Source organism: Pongo pygmaeus, chromosome 1 (assembly GCF_028885625.2).
Source record: "Pongo pygmaeus isolate AG05252 chromosome 1, NHGRI_mPonPyg2-v2.0_pri, whole genome shotgun sequence".
NCBI classification, from domain to species: domain Eukaryota; kingdom Metazoa; phylum Chordata; class Mammalia; order Primates; family Hominidae; genus Pongo; species Pongo pygmaeus.
The window spans coordinates 65197082-65211660 of NC_072373.2; the positions used below are offsets into that span (position 1 = coordinate 65197082).

General features: G+C 40.7%; 1 protein-coding gene and 1 pseudogene across 2 annotated transcripts in view; both read right to left on the reverse strand.

Moving 5' to 3' along the window:
- The window catches only part of C1H1orf21 (chromosome 1 C1orf21 homolog), a 235484-nt gene that overhangs the window by 46323 nt on the left and 174582 nt on the right, over nt 1–14579 (reverse strand). The window lies entirely within an intron of this gene.
- Nucleotides 7260–8615, reverse strand: LOC129011467 (tRNA (uracil-5-)-methyltransferase homolog B-like; annotated as a pseudogene).

A 14579-nucleotide genomic window follows, 5' to 3' on the forward strand; every position in this document is an offset into this window, starting at 1 on the left:
AGAGTAAATGAGGGGAAGTTAATATTTTAACAGTGTACCCCTTCACCTTCTTGGCTTTTTAACTAACACAAGGGTCATCTCTGTTGTGCTATAATTATTTTACAATGTAGAGCCAGTCACTAGATTTCTATACACAATCTGAACAGTCAATAATCAAATCTGGCATTGTTCTATTTCTGAGGTACTTTTAGTCCAAGGCTGCTAGGAAGAGACTGGTTGTAGCTAGAATTTGGGTTAAAAATGTTCTTCAAAATTGAGATACGGTATTTAGGCAATAGAGACTAAGCGCTATTCTTTTTTTCTCCCTTCTTTCCTTTTTGAGAAATGTATGGCTAGAAATATCTTCATTCTAAACTCTGCAAACAGAATAGATCCTGTAGTCCTTTAAAGTGGTGTGTTGAGCCCCAAGTTTCTTCATTTGCATATCTTTTCAGCCTTTTAGAAGCTTTCTTAAAAACTCCCATACTATCTTTCTTCACACTTGCCCTCAAATTTGGTGTGCATTCCCCTAAGACACCTGAGCTGAGCTCATCCTGTGGATGCGGGGTAGCGACAGGACTGGGCCCTCCGCAGCCCGATAGGGACAGCAGCTGGTCAGGGAGAAAGAGTGAGAACAAATGAGCCACGTCCCCTGCTGCTCTTATGGCTCTTCCATCTGAGGCTCTTTCACTAGGAGGCTTTCAAATTAAGCGTTCATTAAAGATACAATAAGCACATTCTTTCCATTCTTTTCACGCCCTCTAGGTCCTGCTAGTCAAGTCAGTCTTAAGAGCCAGTTTCCTTTTGCCCTTATTCCTTGCCTCTCCACTTAAGTGAAAATCTTTTCCTACTTGAGTAAAAGGCAAAGAAAAAAAAGGTAAAGAACATGATTAAGAGCTTTAATGAATCATATAGGTCTGAATGTAAAGTGGTTCCTGTCTTTCCAATGAGATCCTCAGACATGTGTCTTGGCAAACATAAATATATAATCCTTTAGGGATGTGGTTGAAACCTTCAGCTGACTACTTATATGGTTTGTGAATTCAGTGACATATATATTTAAGTTCACATATTATGTAAAAATCATATTTAGAAGTATTACTTTTTCCATATGCACATTTCATGAAACAATTTAAACTTTTCAGATGCATCTGACATCAGAGTTTTCACAATCACTTAGAATCACAAAATGTTTGAGTCTTCTGATGTTTCCCAGGTATATATTATCTTCACTTCTCCTTTTTTTTGTTTTTTTTTTTTTTGTTTTGAGACGGAGTCTTGCTCCGTTACCCAGGCTGGAGTGCAGTGGCGCGATCTCAGCTCACTGCAATCTCCACCTCCTGAGTTCAAGTGATTCTCCTGTATCAGCCTCCCGAGTAGCTGGGATTACAAGCGTGTACCACCAAGCCCAGCTAATTTTTGTGTTTTTTTTCTTTTAGTAGAGATGGGGTTTCGCCATGTTGGCTAGCCTGGTCTCGAACTCCTGACCTCAGGTGATCTGCCTGCCTTGGCCTCCCAAAGTGCTGGGGTTACAGGCATGAACCACGGTGCCTGGCCTATCTTCATTTCTACTTTGAAGTAAAAGGCGGTTTGAATTTTTTATTTATTTTATTTTTAATTTTTTAAAGATTTCAACTTTTAATTTATATTCAGGGGGTACATGTGTAGGTTTGTACCAAGGATATATTGCTTGATGCTGAGGTTTGGGGTATGAATGAACCTGTCATCCAGGTTGAATTTTTAATTCCAGGCCACCAATACTCCACATTATTCACCACTTATCATATTATTTTTTCAAAGTAACTGTTAACGCTTTTCCTGTGTAGAAAAAAAATTGAAGCTCGCTGCCAGCACTTACTTAATTTTACGTAAACATGCTCTTTGAGGCTGAAGCAAATCTGACTTTCAATGTGAAAATAAAATATACAAACCGTTTTTGGAGTTATTTCTAAACAGAACTAACATCAGAATTGTCTGAATCATCAGAAACATCTATTTCGGAAAAATCGGATTCATCAAATGAATCTTTGGCCAAGAACTCTTCGAGAATGATGTTAACATCATGCGTAGGAATGTTACGTTTTCTAGGACTTGACATTTTCAGTGATTGAGAATTACTGTATTTTGTAAATGGAAATACCACTACTAAAAACAGAATAGTATGAATAGAATGTCTTTTGTTTCCGAAGTCGATATACTAGAGTGATGTGAAAATAATATTGAAAGAGATTTTGCATGGTGAAAGTTATCTCAGGGTAAACGCTGCAGCTGCAAGTGCCATCAGTGAGTATTCTCAGGGCAAATGGAAAAGGGTTAAAAGGCTGTTTACAATGACACACAGCAATAATGACTACATTAAAATATTTTTTTTTCCTCCGTTAGAACTAAAGTTGATTCTGACAGAAGATCTCTGCAAGCATCCAGAGTGATCATGGGCTGAGAGAGTGCCTACACCATGAGACTTACATACAAGGTGGCATCCACTTGACTGAAATGTGTTTTTTTTTTTTTTTTTTTTTGAGAAGGAGTCTCGCTCTGTCTTCCAGGCTAGAGTACAGTGGCGTGATCTTGGCTCACTGCAACCTCCGCCTCCTGGTTCAAGCGATTCTTTTGCCTCAGCCTCCTGAGTAGCTGAGATTACAGGTGCATGCTACCACGCCTGGCTGATTTTTGTATTTTCAGTAGAGACGGGGTTTCACCATGTTGGTCAGGCTGGTCTCAAAATCCTCACTTCATGATCCACCTGTCTCAGCCTTCCAAAGTGCTGGGATTACAGGTGTGAGCCACCGCACCTGGCCTGAAGCGTAATTTTTTTAAAAAAAATCTTGCTTGGCTTATACCATAATGCAGTAGAAACTTTCACCAATGATCATCTTCAACAATTCAACAATGACTTTACCAAACTCCAGGGTTTTCTGATTGATAGAACTTACTAGAAATGTTAGAGACTTTATCCCATTTCTCTAAATTTCACTTCAGTAAACTGCTGAAATGAAAACTCACAAATGTGAGTGCTACATCTGCTGTCTAACAGTCATTTTCCAGAAAACATGTTTACAAAACAGAACAGAACAGCATGTATACTGGTCCCTTTACCTATATGCATGTTCTCGCTCCCTCACCCCCCCTTCCTACACCTCCTTTCTCAAAGAGTTGTATGTTGTAGTTGATAAACTACTAGAATACAGACACGATCGTGCTTAATTTGTTCCTTACATGAGATCTTATGTATATTCTTCACTGATGTTCCCTTGATAATCTGATAATGGAGAGACACAGCTTTTGATTCCTTGTCTCTTATGGTCTCTTGTAATCATAAACACAATAACAACAAAAATAATGGCTATCATTGACAAGCACCCCTCCCAAGAGCCAGACACCCGACTAAGGCCTGTGGGCATTAACTGAGTTAATGCAGATGAAATGCCAGGCACAAGTCCTGCCATGTGGTAAGAGCCCAATAGATGACAGCCATTACTATTATTGCTGTTATCTGTATTAATTGTTATCATTCAATCCTCATAACAACTATATGAGGTAAGCATTCCCACAGTTGAGAACATTAAGAAGAACATCAAGGAAACAAGGCCATAGAGTTACTGGCCAAGAGGGGACAGAAACTCTGCATGTCCATCTTTTTCAATAAATATTTTACATTCTTAAAAAGGCCAAATCTATATAAATTAAAGAGGATGAGGAAAAGAGCAGTCCACATATTTTTAAACTCCCCCCTTATGTTCCAGTATCTAACGATGAGAGAGGTCTGGAAGGGACACATAATTTTAATGACAGGGCAAGAACCCTGGAAATCCCCCAATGGCCATAGACGAGAAACAGCAGCTGCCCCTTTCCAGCCCAAAGCAAGTCAAAGCCAGGCAAGTCATGGAAAGAGATGAAGTGTCTCCAGCAAACAACAGGGGGTAGAGGGACCAGGTATAACTGGTAAGATAAAGCCCACTCGAAAGGCAATCAAAATTCTTCTAAAAGGTCATTCAAGTTGACCAAGTAATACATATAGCCGGCGTTGATACTAGCGAGAGCCAGTTGTTAAACACAGTCACATGCTACATAACAGCATTTTGGTCACCGATGAACTGCACATACGACAGGGGTCCTGTAAGATTATAATACTGTATTTTTACCATACCTTTTCTATGCTTAGAGATATTTAGATGGACAAATACTTATCATTGTGTATAAATGCTTGCAAGATTCAGCTCAGTGACATGCTGTACAGGTTTGTAGCCTAGGAGCAACAGGCTATACCACAGAGCCTAGGTGTGTAGAACCTGTATAAGTTCACTCTGTGAGGTTCACATGACGACAAAAATCACCTAAGGATGCATTTCTTAGAACGTTTCCTGGTCGTTAAGCAACCCAAGACTGTGAATATGCCACCTTCATTACATCTGGCAAGATGTTCTGCCTTAGCACTCGGTTGCATTATTTTCCTTTTCTTTCCTGTTCACTATGCTTTAATTCTGAGGACCATAAGAGGGTAGTTTTTAAAAACTTTAATAATGTGTCTAAGCATACCCTTTTCTTAAATTGATGACCTGATGTTAAAATATTACTTTTCATGTCATTTATAATCTTATCAGAATCCATTTAATGAAGTTTGGTTAGACTTCAGTGAAAATTATCTTCCAGAGTTGTTTTCCCTGACTGGGATATAGGGGTAACTTTACTAAAATTAGTAAGTATAGTGCAGAATTTCATGCAAGGGGACTGTGGCAGCAGTCTGATAATTTAAACATTATAATTTAAACATATTTAACAAATTAAACATAAACATATTTAACACATTTCAGCATATTTAACATAATTTAAACTTATTAAACATTATTTAAACATTCAAATGAACAAAACAAAAAGGATATATGCACAAACTTGCTGCTACTTAGATCACTGCAGCTTCTAGGATCCAATGTCTTTTACTGATTTAAAAGCACAGAGAAAATAAAAAAATAAAAAAGTTGTGCCTGAAAAATATATATTTAAATCTTATTTAATATAGTATAAAATTTGTTTGCCACCTCTACCTAATTCCTTGTTCCAGGGTGACCAAGGCAGAATGATATTACATAACTAAGTGGCAGCTTTTCCCTCAAATAAATGTCCTTTATCTATTATCAAGAGGAAACTGCAGTTTTGAGGATGATTTGGATAGACCAGACTGCAGTGTCCATGCTACTTTTTGAAGACTCAGTTAAAGGGCCCTACATTCTTGGCTTCTGTAGGCTTTGGCTTAGGACATATGGCTATGCCATAGTCCTCTCCACAGCACAGTGACCTCTTCCTGAACTGACAACAGTAAGTCCTTTACCAACCCTAGCTCACTGTTCTGACATCCCTGGCCCCAATCTTCAAAATAGTATCACCCTGTCACAACCAGTTTCTATCATCATTCTGTCTTGTACAAAGTTTTATTATCTATTTTATTTTTTAGAGATGGAAGTCTTGCTATATTGCCCAGGCTGTCCTTGAACTCCTGGCCTCAGGTGATTCTCCATCTTTGGCCTCCCAAGTAGCCTGGAACAGAGGCACCTGCCATTGCACCCAGTCTGGAGTTTAATTTTACTTTTTCCTCCAAATTAAGTAGTTGTCTATTTAGGTAATTTTATTTGAAAGGAGAATACCATAATCCAGAAATGAATGAGCATTTCCTCATTTAACCTTCCAAAGAAAAGTTCAGCCTCTGACAAAGTGTAAGGCAAGTAACAGAATTTAGCTTATCTGTATACAAAAGGACTCTCAACCACACTCTAGAAAATGTGCACACTTTCATTTAATGACCACTGATGATGGAAATGAGAAGCAAGTGGCAATGGGAACTGCTGCTTCCTTGTCCAAATTAGAGAACCACCCCCTGCTCTACTACTCTGTATCACTGGAACAACTCCAGTTCCTCCAGAGACTATGAAAAGGAACTGCAGAAGCTCGTCAAGGTAGCATGGTACACTCCATCAGGCTTGTGAAGAAAAGCAAAAGAAAACACCATGCTGATGCCCTCTCGTCCTGGGTAGAACCACTGTCTCCCTCCCTATTCCTGGCAGAGACTTATCCCAATGCCTTGGCTCATCTGCTTACATATCTGTCTCTTCTTACGACAGGCTCCTTTAAATGCTTCAACCTAATAAAATGCAAGCCCCTAAAGATGATGTTCATGTCTTATCCATCTTTGTATATAGTAGGTAATGTGGTAGGCACTCAATAAAGGTTTGTTGGAAGAAAGAACGAATGAACATTTGTCCTCCTTTACTTGTGTGCTACAGGGTTCAGCAACGTTAATCCCACTCAGAATGAAGCTGGGCACAGAAAGGGCAGAATGACCTTTGGAGCTGAGGCACAAGAATGGAGGACCATCAAAGAGAAGGAGTGGTGCTTTCATTGTAACCTTGACTAAAATTGTGATTGTGGCTCCATGGGAGAAAAAGAGAGCAAGAAACAGCAGTCACCTCAGGGCATGCACACCATCACTTTTAAGGTGAGTTATAAGAACCTCAGGGTGTTTTTTAAAAAATAGGTTTTAAGTTACTTCAAGGAGGAAAAAGAGCTTAACATGCATCATTTTACTCTAAATAACTTTGAAATATTTTCACCATAAGACTTTTAGGTTGTAATGCCAATAAATATCAAGTATTATTCGCTTATAATACTCATAGTATCATGTAAGAACTTCTCTAAAATGCACAGCAGCCTGGAGTAGTCAAATTCATGGAGAGAGAAAGTAGAATGGTGGTTGCCAGTGACTGGGAACAGCGAGGAAGGAGGAGTTAGTGTTTAATGGGTACAAAGTTTAAGTTTTGCAAGATGAAAAAAGTCCTGGAGAGGATGGTGGTGATGGTTGCACAACAATGTGAATGTACTTAATGCCACTGAACTATAGTCTCAAAAATGATTAAGATGATAAATTTTATATTACGTATATTTTACCACAGTTTTTTTTGTGTGTGTATGTGATAAAAGGAAAGTCGCTCTCAAATGCTAGCAGATAGGAGAATGCCTGGGCTCTAGCCTCAAGGGAATCACTTCAAACTTTAGGCTAGAGAGAGGGTTTTAAAATGGTGAACCTGGAATGGGAGGTGTGCAGGAGTATGCTGGGTACAAGGTCTAGGTGTCTTGTTCTGGTGGCTGTCTTCAGTCACGGTGCACCTGGAGAGAAGCTGGGTGTCGTCTCAACAATGGCTGGGTTGTGGATTAACTGCCTTGAGGTCATCTCTGGAATTTCACAGCTCAGTCTTCATGCCTGATTGTCTCAAGATTAGCCCCTGGAACTTTCAGTGTGGTTTATTCCTTGTGGTTTCATCACGGGGCCTGCAGGAAACAAAAGCTAGTATGCGGAGGGCCTTGAAGTTTCAAATGGCTTGAACTTCCTTGTAATGCAGTTCAGCATGGGCTGGGTTCACATAGCAACAATTAACTGTCCACCTTCCTTTGACTTTAGCAGCCCTGGAAAAATCTCTGCTTGACCAGTATGAAACTCAAAGCTGGTGATGCCATTGTAGGCTGCAGTCTGCCTAGCATCCTCCACTGCCTGCCCCACCATCGAAATCCCAAGGACCTGCGATATAGCTGAGCCAGAGGGAGGCTGATCACACCGGTTCCACAGCAGATGTCAAGGAGGATGGTGTTAGAGTTCACTCCACTCAGCTTCCCCACAATTCAATACAGCATCTCTGCACCAGCAGTGTTAATCTGGAAAAAGGCATCTGGACAGATGCAGACCTTCAAGCCCAGGAGATCTTTAAAGATATGAGGTTCCCCAAACAAGAGCTGGTAGGTGGACTGATGATGGCTGAAACGGGTCCTGCTTTCCTGGAAGTCAGGTGAAGTCAAGTCACACACTGCTCCAGGACCTTTAATGAAAAATTCCTTTACAGTCTCCTGAACATGGAGCTCCTCTGGACTTAATTCCTGGGGATGGAATGTGATGACAGCCATTGTGTGCCTTAGGCTATTGGTGCGGACTGTGAGCTCACACCAGTATCCACCTTCACGAAGAAGGCAGGGCTCTTTTGGAGACTGTGGAAGGACTACTTCATAGTACTGTGCCACCTGATTGTGTTTCTCAGGGATGTTTTTCAGATGGTTAGACTGTACACAGACGATGTTCCCATCTCTTCAAGTTCCCAGGTCATATTCCACAGTCTTTGGACTGCCATCCAGACCCTGATTCACAGAGAAGGTGGACTTATTTCTGTAGCCACTGACGACAGGAGATGGTATTATAGGATGGAGAAGACAAGACAGCCCCTCAGATTTGGGTGCAGCTGTTGTCACTTGACTCCATCGAGCATTTGGATGTGAGACTCTAGTCTTTGTAAAATTTCACCTTGAGCTGTTCATAGCTCAGCCTCCAGAGCAGCATCACACCACCAGCCAGCCTTTCCTGCCAGGAATCACTTAGTAGTCCCAGATGGCTTGGTTTCTTCTGACTTTTCTTGTCCTTTTTGACACTTCTTGGCTACCACATGCGTGAAATTTCCCTTACATACTATGCCCCAAAAGAGGTGTGACCAACCTGGTGGTTTTACGGCACACCAGGGAAGCAGTTTTGATTTGGAGAAGAAACCCACCATGGAGAGGAAGCACCTGAGGCTGTATGTTAGGACTCCTCTCTTAATGCCTGCCATCCAAAGACACCTCTCATCCACCTCATCCAAAGACACTGACATCCACCTCTCAGGGTTGAGGTGAGAACAACAAGTTCATATATATGGCGCGCTCTGGACTGTGCTGAACACGGCAGCTGTCTGACATGTGTCACTACTCTTCCTTAGGCTCTGAATTTAAGCATGTCACTTGGTTTCTTCAGGCCTTAATGTCTCCAACCTGCAAAATCGAGGCAGCAAACCAAAAGGGCAGCAGATGGCCCGGTTTACTGTGGCGGGGAAAGAGTCATTTCCTGTTGAGCAGGGCACTTCTACTACTCCCTGGCACACGCAGCCAACCTGGGGGCAGGTGCAGCAGAACGTGGGGCTCCTCCCAGTGCCAGTATAGCAGCTGACCTGGGTACCTCGACTCCTCTCGGGGAGTACCCTTCCCTACTTTGCTGGGGGTTCTTCTCTTGAGACCTTCCTCAAAAGCATTCATAACCCTAATCCACAATTTTAAACAATGTACAACAAAAGTTGGAAGGAGTTCTCACCCCCAGCCTCCCCTAAGCTTCCCCTCCCCTTTTAATATATTATCTCTTTCATTCCATCTATTAAATGTCCTCTCCTTATTTTTATACTCAAAAATCAACATTAAACAGAAAATTTACATACACGGATTGGTTAAAATATTTACTTGTAGATTTATAAATAGTCTGCAGTCCCAAGGACAATTGGCCACATAATCTATTGAACAACAGTGATCTGTCTAAGTTTGGTCACAAAGGAAAACTACAGATCCTGTAAAGGTTTCATATGCAGGACTTTAATAATGTGTAATTTCACACATGCAGGGCCTTTTACATGCCTGTGGACTTTGAGAATTCAGAGCAAACCGACTTCGTGAGAGAAACATGGTACTTGGCTTTTTTATAATTCCAATGCCAATCCACTTTACAGGGGGACACCCCACATAATTTTCCAGTTGAAGGTAATAAAGTCATACTACAAACTCAAAGCAACCATAGGAACTGGAATGAATGTGATGACCTTTCTGGAGAAGCACCAGTGTTCAGAAAAGAGGTGCATGGTGAGGTCTAGAGAACCAGGGCTCTGAAGGTGGCCAGATCTTTAAAAGCTAGACTCTGCCACTTAATGTTTGTAAAGTCTGTAAGTAACTTAAACTCTTAGAGCCTTAGTTTCTTAATCTGTAGACTGAAGATAACAGAATTTCTCTCATAAAACACTATTATTATATCAAATGAGATTAAGTAAGATAGTGCAAGCACCTGGAACATGGTGGATATTCAATAATTCTTAGATACTATTAATTATCCTCATGAATAACATCAGAATATAATATTGTTCTGTTCTAAATTTATTATGTGTGTGCATATGTGTGTGCACACACTTCTGAAAAGTAACCAGGTCAACCTCAGAGTCTTGTCCTGAAATACTTTTTTGTTCTAACATCATGAGGTTTGAGAGCAAGGATGGCACTTTTAAGGGTAGTCTAGTCTAGCCCTTCATTTTACATCAGTGGTAACTAACGTCTAGAGAGAGTAAAGGACTTGATGAAGGTCATACTGTCAGTGGCACAATTAAAGGCTATCCTTTGATCCAGGTCTCCTTCCTTTCTACTGTGGAACTTCTGTAGGCAGCAGAACGAAAACAGGTGAATTTTCAAACCTCACCTTCTAATTCTGGACTGTGTGCCGTGTAAGCAGCAGGTGAAACATGGCAGAGGTGACTCACTGTGTCCTGTGATGGCTGAATTAGAAAACACCCCAGCTAAGGTTTCCAGAGATCCCTAGTGCTAGCAATTCCTGAGCCTCTGGTTCATTCTACATATAACTGGCTTTCTTGGGTTTGCTAAGAAACGCAACTCTTCACTCCCTCAGCTTTCCAATTTACAGAATGTTATAGTATTATTGTCTCCTGTTCTCTTAGCCTTAGAGAATTATTATTATTAGGCCAGGTGTGGTGGCTCACACCTGTAATCCCAGCACTTTGGGAGGCTGAGGCCGGATCACTTGAGGTCAGGAGTTCAAGACCAGCCTGGCCAATATGGTGAAACCTGCTCTCTACTAAAAATACAAAAATTAGCCGGGCGTGGTGGTGCATTCCTGTAGTCCCAACTACTTGGGAGGATGAGGCAGGAGATCACTTGAACCTGGGAGGCGCAGGTTGCAGTGAGCTGAGATCACATCATTGCTCTCCAGCCTGGGCATCAGAGCAAGACTCTGTCTCAAAATAAATAAATACGTAAATAAAGAGAATTATTATTATTATTATTATTCTGTAAGACCAACAGCTGTGTCCTATCTCTTCTACCTAGCCCAGTCTAGGTACTTTGCATATGTATTCTAATTCTAGAGTAGTAAGCAGTAGTTGTTATTATTACTTCTAGTTAGAAATGAGGAAACCAAGTTTCAGCAATTTGCCCAAGGTCTCTCAGAGGGTTTGAATTCAGGTATCTCCAATGTCAGAGCCCAGGCTGTAGATCCTGACTTCATTCATGCATCCACGGTGAAATAAGGCTAACAATGACTGTTGATCACCTCTGAGAATTCACTTTGTGCACATTAACCACAACGGCCTTATGATACAAGTACTATTAGCATTTCTCGATTTTATAGAGGAGGAAACTAGGTCACAGAGTGGTTAAACTGCTCAAGAGCCCAAACTCCTGAGACTGTGTTCCTAAAATTCACCGACAGTTAAATATTCTCTGTCCACCTTGTGCATTTCCACAATCTTCTTTAAGAACTTCCCCCAACCTTGTATTTTCTTTCCTAGATGGCTTGTTCCAAAAGAAAACAGAAGTCTCCTTGAACCAGCCAACCAAAGCAGCGACAATGGATAGAGGATAGCCAGAGTTAAGTAAAATCATTTTGAAAATATTTTCACAAGAAATCATTTTGCTAGATTACACTATTCTCTGCTTATAATTACCTTCAGACATTCAATTCAGGAATAATATCAAGAAGGTGCCCATGTAACTAGACACGTAAAAAATGATAACTAGAATTTGCTTTCTAGTCTGACAGCCTGAAATTATGTATGCTAGGGGGAGCTGTTGAACAATTTTAAGGTTTTTATCCATTTGGTATTTTTAGAGTTGCATGTGGTAGTACTTTGGGGTAGGGTGAGCTTGTAATTTTTAATTAAAACCCATTTAACCTCAGCTTGGTAACTTTTAACCAACACAATGTTTTGCTGCAGAAGACATTTTAAAATAAGTTGTATTCATTATATGTGCAGTTAATTTTTATTCATGCAGAAGCATTTATCACCCATTGTTTTTTCTCCTATCACATTTAAGAACTTGATTAAAAGATAACGCAATGTAGGTGTTAAACCTAAAGAAAGAGGCAGTGTCTCTAGAGCATTATTGATGATGGTAAGATGTGCATCTCATAGTAGTTAACAGAATCTCTAATATATAGGAAGCAAAGAACCAAAACCTTGGCAATCAGGAAATCTTAGCTCTAACTCTCTTGCTCCACAATTCAGCTAAATGACCTAAGTACTTGTTAATAAATCATGATGCAGAAAATACACAGGACTAGGAAGGTTAGAAAGCAGAGCACCGCTTATGCTGAACTGACACAATTTTGGTCACGTAGGCTCAGTCAAAAATAGAAAATGTGATGTAGTTAAACATAAAAGGTCACACAATAGGCAGAACTACCCCAAAGTCTATATAATTAGGAATTAAGCATATGTGTAAATATATATCCTTCTCTGAACTTTCATTAGTGGTCTACAAAATTATTTGTTGTAGAACAGTGCCTACATCTACACAAAATAATTTTAGTAGTAAATGCTTAAATTTTTTGAATGAATAAAGATGATCAAGTCCAGCAGTTTCAAGTTTGCAGCACTTTTAATACTTGCTTCTTAAAAGAAAATGAAGGAGAATCACTCGTGTGTGCTGAAAGGCGCTGTGTAGACAAATGACAACTTACCAAGATATCACTCTGTTGCCTTAATTATTCCCTTGATGCTTCATATATCGCTTCTCCCATATGGGGCGAATGACTTGAAGTAGGAGGCAATGTCTTTACACGCTGCTCAGACATTTTATGCAGCTGCTAGGGCTGTGCTAGGCAAAAGGAACTCAGTGAACACTTGTTGACTGATAAACTGTGCAGATGAAAATGTGAGCTACTTCCTATGTAGTTTATCCAAGTTTATGGGAACATTCCTGTGGTATGGGGAGAGCTATTGCTATATAACTGCTGTTTAAAAGGTGGAGTGAGCAACCTAACTCCATTTGTTATAATTCACTCTTTGAAAATTACTAAATCAAATATAATTTTTTTCTTTCCATTCTCAAGTCCAGGAAAATTGTTGCTTATGATGAGAAGATCTGACAGCTGCTGGAACACTGGGGCAAAGGGGTTTTCCTGCTTTCCATGAAAATATGTGAGTTACTCCATGTACTGGTTTTCTAGAACCATTTAGTTTGTTCTTAGAAACAGCTTACGGCAGCATCCACAACACATAGGTCCTTTTGCAGTTGGCAACACTGAAACTACTATTCTGGTACACGGGCTAAAAAAAGAAAACCTAAAAAAGGCCTTTTGGTGGGTGAAAAATGATCTTAGATAATTGTAAAAAAGAAAGAAAGAAAACTGGGGGTGGGGGGAAGCGCCCAAAGGAAAATGTTTTTAAAAACCCCACTTTGGGAGGCCAAGGTGGGCGGATCATGAGGTCAGGAGTTCGAGACCAGCCTGGCCAAGAGACCAGCCTGGCCAATATGGTGAAACCCCATCTCTACTAAAAATACAAAAATTAGCCAGGCGTGGTGGTGGGCGCCTGTAATCCCAGCTACTTGGGAGGCTGAGGCAGGAGAATTACTTGATCCCGGAAGGTGGAGTTTGCAGTGAGCCGAAGATCACACCATCACATTCCAGCCTGGGCAACAGAGCCAGACTCTGACTCAAAACAAACAAACAAACAACCCTAGAAACATACCTGTTCAACAAAGTCAGACTTTTGGAATCAAAAGTTGCTTTTCAGGGAGCAACTTAAAAAGATTTAGGAGAGAAAACACTTTGAGAGGTACTGGGGCTAAGGCACATGATCTGAGTATGTCCTTTGATTCAAATCTACTGATCCTAAAATGCCAGGTGTTGGCTTCATCTCATCACTGACAGTACACTGTCATCCAGATAAAGTCTATCTGTTGGATTATACCAGCCCAGGGGCCTATAGCCCTGCTCAAGGTGGTTTGGCAAAGTTCAGCAGGTATCCTTCCCCGGCTCCACCCTGAAGCCTTAAAATTAGGAGGAGGAGGGAGCTGTACACCAGAGTGTCTTTGAGGAGGGCAGTGGGTTGGGTGAGAGAACCAGCTCTGCAACACATTAAAATGCCTTCTTGCTGTGGCACTGGCAGGCTTAGGTTGGCTAGGCAAATCCACTGCCCTGCAATTTATTCTAAATATGGTAAATGCCCTTGTCAAGATGATCTTGCTAAAACTGGATTATTCCACAAAGGCTGGAAATACACCTCTACTTAGCAAAGGATTTCTCATAGAGAACACAACAGCATTGTAAACAAGAGTCTTAACAGAATTAAGAAAATAAATCTTTCAAGACGCCTTAAGCACATCAGAGAGCATCATTTACATACAGATAATTGGCATACTAATTAAAAATAATTCCTATTGATTCATTAAAACAGGCAATTTCAGAGCTGCCATTAGTCACCATCTCATTAATCCATGATCAAAGAATCATTCAAGGTAAAGTGAAGAATTAATTTCATAGGGGCATCTTTGCCAGGGACAGATACCTTTTAGAGGTGGTAAGCTGGGGATCATGCCTGTCACACTGGAGGATTCTGGAGAGCCTGCTCTTGGGGCCTCCAGACTTCCTGGTCTGGAGTGTTTGTGGTCAATGGCTGGGAGGAAGCTGATCGTCGCCCCCCCACTCCACTTGAGGTGTTTCTCTACCTGCAAAAAAGGTACCTAACAATGATTCTTTCAGCTAATTA